Source organism: Lepisosteus platostomus, chromosome 15 (genome assembly GCF_059453375.1).
Source record: "Lepisosteus platostomus isolate fLepPlt1 chromosome 15, fLepPlt1.hap1, whole genome shotgun sequence".
Lineage (NCBI taxonomy): Eukaryota > Metazoa > Chordata > Actinopteri > Semionotiformes > Lepisosteidae > Lepisosteus > Lepisosteus platostomus.
The window spans coordinates 18,194,805-18,201,572 of NC_142625.1; positions in this window are offsets into that span (position 1 = coordinate 18,194,805).

Genomic DNA, 6,768 nt, shown 5'->3' on the forward strand with positions numbered 1-6,768 from the left:
ATCTGCTGGACTTGACCTTTCACCTGCCTGGTATTTAAGTGTGGTCTTACGAGAGTGGGTCTTGGTTCGCTGCTGTTGTTGAATAGGTCGGATGAGAAAACCTTTAAAAGGAAAATGAAAAAGGGAAAAAACCTAAAGAATGCTAAACAGGTTAAATCTAGCGTCTCTTGGCTCCTACGCTGCCGCCTACCCTTAATAGAATTGTGCTGCACTGATTTTCCTTTTTTTATTGGTCTCCTTTTCCATCTCCCTTATTTCATAAAGCTCCTGGGCTGGCTCTCGAGCTCGATCCGTCTCTGCAGCACTGCGTCGGGACTGCAGCTGTACCGCAGGTGAGCGGAGAGCAACGGGGCCAGGGCAAAGGAAACGAGAGCTCAACTGAGGCGGCGAGCTGAAGGAGTAGGGAATTCTGCCCCTCTCCCGTCCTCTTTTCAACTTCAACCCTGCCTTACCGCCATTGTGTCAGCGCATAACATGTTTGTCTGACTCTTTGGTAATCTTCCAGATGCGCTTTCCTTTACAAGCATTACTTCGATTGTTGTAGGCTGAGGTAAATCTGGGAGCTTACTGGACTCAGAAAAAGAGAATCTAATGGTTCTTAGTGATCTCAACTTAGAAATGGTTTCTTTAATTTCAGGTTATGACCATGCATGGGCTATACTCTCTTTCACCATTTAAAAACTTTTCACTGTTCTGGAGTTTTTGCTTCGTGGACTAACTGACTGCACACTACGGCAGACACCACAGCCTCTGTCAAAAGACATGATCCTGATTAGTGTGGTATCAGTGCCTAATTTTCTCTGTGTTTACCTCTGCATTATCTGTTCACAGTGCCTAATATTTTAATATCTTAATTAAACATTACCCTTAACATGCAGACTACAATTAGTGTACAATAACTTGCAAGAGCAGAGCTGGAACACTGCAAAAAGAAACAGCTAAACATCTACAGTATTTCACATGAGAATAACCACCACCGATGGTGAGCATCATGCAGGGCCTTACACAGGTGCTCATGTGGAAGCCTGATATTTGCCCCTATGGGTGAGAAGCATGCTGGGAAAGCTAGAGAACCTCAAAGTGTTTGTTCTGTGCATCAATTATACCCTAATTGAAAATGAACTTGACTTGAGCCTTTTAAATGTATCAGGTTGCCAACTCATTCTTTACTCATCTGAATATAGACAACGTTTTCTGACTTTTCAGGGTAATAATAGATTAAAACAGGACTGTCTCTGAAAATTACTCAGAGCAGATGTTAAATACACAGTTTAGTTTTGATTAGTAAGTAAGAAAACAAGGACAGGATCTAAAATTCTCATGATACTGTCAAAATCAACTCAAAGGTTAGTTCAGGCTGTATCCAGAAATAAGGAACTGTGGAACCAGGCAGGAATTGTGGGCATTTTATTCTGTAGACAAGAAGCACTAGACAAAACAAGAAATGTTGCACATGAAAGGCTATTCAACAAATCTATATCATTCAGTTGTTAGTAACTAATCTCTCCAGCCATTTCTTGAAAGAAACCAGGACATCACCTTCAACAAAATGACTGGGTAGCAGGTTTACCCAATCCTTTGCATAAAAAGGGCCTCCTGTAGTCAGTTTGTGTCCTCTGCTTGATTATGCTCTGTTGATTTTAAAGATGCAGGATTGAAATGTGGACAATATCCTTAAGGCTTTTGGATGCTTGAATCAGGTGCCCTTTTAGTTTTCTCTGTTCAACACTAGAAACGTTCAGTTCCTATAGCATTAAGCCAGGAACAGTATCTGGTGGCTCTTCTCTGTATTGTCTCCAATCTAGCAATGTCTATATGCAGTCAACAACAATGTAGGACACACATGACTAGATTCTACCAGATGGAAGGATGTGTTTGACCGAACTGTGTTGGGCTTGAGGCTTTGTCAGGCTTGTATTGTGTTCAAGCTTCTCCTTTCCCTGGGTTTATCCTCATTTATACCGTTACACACTGTGATGAGACTTTTTTCATTAAAAACATCAACTAGAAGTAGATGGGCATCATTAGTTGAAAATCATTTTAAGACAAGAAACAAAGTTCTCCCAATATGACTACTAAAAAAGTTTAAAATAGAAGACAAAGTTCTCCCCCCCATTATATTGCTTGTATCATCCTGAGCATTAATTATCTCAGAAACAAAATTAATACATGTAGCTCTGTCAAAACAATAGCATATTTGAAATTAGTTTTTTTTTCCCAAATACCAAAACTCATTGTACAGCGCTTTCCCTCAGAGGAGTTTTATATACAGCCATTCTTTATAACGTACTGAAATTAAAGCTTGTTCCTACTATTTTCTCATGGGCATCTTAATAAAAGATTCTTCATGCCGAGACTGTTAAATTGTGATGAATCAGTGATCAGCTTGCAGTAGGTGAGCTTAAAATGTCTCCTGAGGCATGAGACCAAGACTTCATAATTGTGGTTATATGTTCCCTCATGAAACTGAATAAATAAATAGTTGTAATACTTTAAAATGTCTAATTACATTTTTCTTTCTTCATGTAAACATGGTTTTACCTCATTTAAACTAATATAGGGAAATCATTATTGATACTGAAAAAACACAGCGTTGCACTGCAATCAAACTTCTGGCAGAAGAGAATAGACAGAACAGAAGGAAATTAAAAAATACATAGGGTTTTAAATTTAATTTTAAAAACAAAGCACAAAAATAAATAACAAAAACAGTTCTTTCTAGAATCAACAATCCATCACGATGCAATGGAAGATTGACCATTTTTAAATATTCCCGAATCAGGAGAAGTAAGAAAAAGATCTTAAATAAAGTTTCTTGGGAATTAGATCGCACCCAGGATCAAGCAGATACTGCCTCTGTGTTTTATTCTATACTACACCCAGAACATTAAAAAGCAGTTATTCATCAAGTAGACAGGAACAGCATTAGAGTATTACTAACAAGAATTAGGAGTGTAAGAATGACTGGACCATGTCCTAAAAATCCACAGGCCACCAAACCTGGCCTTCAGAACAGTTTTGTGGACATTACCAGACTCTCGGTCACTGCTGTCCCCTGCTCCTGTTACACTGAGCCACTGCACATCTTTTAGTGACCAGATCCTGTTTTAGTGTGCTTTTGTTTCAGATAAAGCAAACAAAGCTAGTTTACTTTGTTACTTTCCGCCCACAATGAGAACAGCTACTTAGCCAACATTTTCACTTCATTCCCCATCATGAACAGCCACTTAAAAGAATTGTCTCTCTTTACCAAGCCTTCTGACCCAATGCTGACATTGACCCCGAGACACGCCTCTATCCTGGCAGTCGAATGCTAACTTACTGTACACCTTGATGTGGTCCTGTGCTCTAAACCACAGTAAAGGCATCCTATAGCAACAACACTGTAAAAAAACTGGGAAGACTGTAAACCTCCTATGGCAATCTTACCATGAGATGGGAGATCTCACAGCACTCCATCCCAGTTTATAACACTAAACTGTTATTCAAACACTGTAGCATCCCCACTGCAGGGCTCATGTTTCAGAGGAACTACTCATCGACTAGAAAAGGCTGATTTAAAGAGTCTGAATGGCACAAGGACCATTCTATTCCAAGGCAGGCCACCTACAGTAACAGCCATTTTAACTCTTTGCTCCTTTAGTTATGTCCTTATGATTTGACTGACTTTTTTTTTTTTTAAAAGGAGGATGAAGGATTTGCAAAGTCAATTAGAAAGAAACAAATATCAACTCAAAGCAAATTCCAGACTCGGGCCTTTCAAACAATTCCTCCAGCAGACACCAGCTGTGCGATGTGCAATTAGCAATCTCTACAGTGTGCTCTTCAGGCAAAACACCTACATTTCTCGACAAGACTGAGATCTTCACATACCTTTGCAGTGTAAGTGAGGGATGGCTTTCTTAACGGGACTTTTGAAACGTTTTCCCCCCCTTTTCGTTTCGAGAGCCCCAGCCTTCTTCATCAATTAGGATTCAGAAGGAGGAAATATTCCAGCGCGCAGACGCCCCCCCATCCCATCCAGGTGTGCAAGTGCAGGACTGCTGGCTGCCGGCAGGCCAGTGCGTACGGCTTCACGCAGCCCCTGTAAAGGAAAAACAGAAACAAGCCATGCAAATCAGCAAGCTGTTCCAGCCAGACTGATGAAAGCGCAGCCCCTCCGGGACCGAGGGGGGCCGTAACGAGAAAAACTGAACACGCAAATCAATTGAGCAAGGTGGTTCGGGCAATTAACAAGCTGATTAAAATCAATTCAGCTGGGGCACAGGTGGGATGGATCACCCTGGCGTAGTGTTGAGAAGGGACACAGCAAAAGGACGTCACAGTCACGCGGGAATAAATCCTCACGTAAGAGTTCAACAGGCATTCAAAATACTTAACAGCTACATAATTCACTTGTCGACTACACAACGCACGGGAAATCTACAATTCGGAGAAAAGATGGCCGGGCCTGTGCAATATCAAGGCAGTTCTGTAAAAGTAATGGGGGTGACGTTTTGGCATAACGCCATTACTTTTTTTGAAGTATGTTTTCCAATTGCGTTTTTAAAGAAGTTTAGAACGGCCACTTGGTCTTTATTATACCCAGCTAATTTGGCATCTCCAGTTGTGTCAGTGGACACAGACAGGCTCCTGCATTTGGCTGCACAGAGTCACTGGGTACAGGGGTTCCCCTGGCATAATTCCAGTCCAATCCTATCCCCCTACACACAAAACTAATGAGAACCTTTCAAAATTAATTGGGGATTCCCAGCCCCCAGAGCTGGAGATCTCAACCCATCTCTTCTATATGAAATTACATGGCAGTAGGCATAGGGTAGCAATAGGAATATTTGTACAATGCAAGTATTTTTTTTATTAAAACTTTTCTTTTGTAGCTGCAACGGCAGTGTGTTTCCAATGCGGTATAGGAGTGCGGCTCACTCGGGAGGCTGAAGAGAAAACCTGTTTTTTTTTTCTGTAATGCTCAGACAAGAACGAATCACCTGGTGCTGAGAGAGGCAATCGTCCGCATCTCGTCGACAGTCTCGCTTTGTTAAGCGGCTGGCGGGGGCTCATTAAGCTGTTGGTTTTGGTTATGTTCCCCGGCGGAGAGATAGACGTCTTGTTTTCCGCCTCAGTGAGCGGAGAGACTCGCCGCGTTCGCTACAGCCAGCAGAGATGCGCGCAGCGGCTGCGGTGGATAATTGGCGCAGACAAGGAACGGCTGCGCACGGACAGCCGGGCGGAGGAAGGCGCAAGTGAGACAATCCGGAGGGTTTTCAATAAACAATTCGAAGGAGAGAGGACTTGAAGATTAAATATTGGCTGCTGGGTTTACATAATATCCGACGCTTCTCATGGTGTTTCAGCAGAAATTTTACTGTTTGATAACGTGCTTGTTCTCAATAATTTAGAACTATAACCCTAAGAGACGTTGTTCTGCAGCCTCGGGTCCAGTTTTACAGGTGATACCCCAGATCTCACCTGCTTCCTTAGAGACTGAGAACACTTTTGATGTTAATGACCAATTAAGCAATTTAAACTCGTGTCCCAGAGTGCTAAATTCCGTTTTTTGTTCCAAGTGATCTCTACAATACTTAGTTAAGCAAATCGTCTGTTAATTGAGCCCCGTTAAACAGTTGCAGGTCTTTAGAAATCGTTGATTTAGTGGTGACCTGCTGTATAAAATGTGGTGGACTGTGGGAAGTTATCATTTTTACCACAAATATCTAGTACCATAGTCCTGAGCTTTGGTACAAGAAGAATAAAATCTAGGATGCAGAATATTGGTAGTTCTATATTTGAATAACAGATTATTCTGTGTTATTTTCGAGCAATCACATAGACGTTGCATTATTGTCCAATCGGAGCTGCACAACAGCACAGGGAGAGGAAAACATTGAAGAGAACTTTGTCTTGTAACTTAAATACCTTTTTCTTGCCCAGTTTCCTTGTTTTAAATGCCCCAAGCAGACCCCAAATGTGGAGTATGTGCAAATCGTTTTTTGGCTACAATTCTTTCCTTGACAGTGTGCCAGTCTACAGTACAAAGCATGGCCCAACCCTGACTGCATTTAGAAGACCACTTTCCTATCCTATTATATACAGTATATATATATATTGTATTTGACTTCAGTTATTGAACATGTGTTCTCTTGTAGACTGGGCTTATACATTGTTGATGGTGCAGGTTTTTGGCGAGAAGGATGGACTTTTCCCTGCCTTGCGCCTGTTGCTTGCTGGGATAGGCTCAGGCTCCCCTGTGACCCCGAATTGGAAAAAAGTGGTTAGAAGATGGATGGATGGCTTGAGTCTTTTAACACAGTATTTCCATTTTATTCCGGCACTCATTCCCTGTCTCTCCTCCAGCGTTTTCTTCACTGTCAGGCTTCCAGCCAGATGTTTTCCTGCCGTTGTACATCGCAGCCCCTCAAGATCTCACACATCTGGAACAGTGCGAGCTGCCAGTGGGGATCACTCTTGAGGCATATGGGGAAAAAAGCGTATGAAGTGTCATAAACAAAGAGGACAAATTAGCCATACCTCCATAACTCCATTCACAAATGAGAGGGCAACATTCTAACCTCTCAGCTCCATTTGCTCAGTGTCTGTAAAATTTGAAGGAGCTAATTACGTGCAAAAAAAGAAAATGTGAATTGAATTCACTTCCCATGCCTGTTTTTAGCAGTATACTGTATCTGTAAGATTTTGCCATTTCTTTGTGAAAAGTATGAACCAAATTTGAGGAAAAACCCTTTACAAATCCCTCTCTTGGTCCTTAGTCAG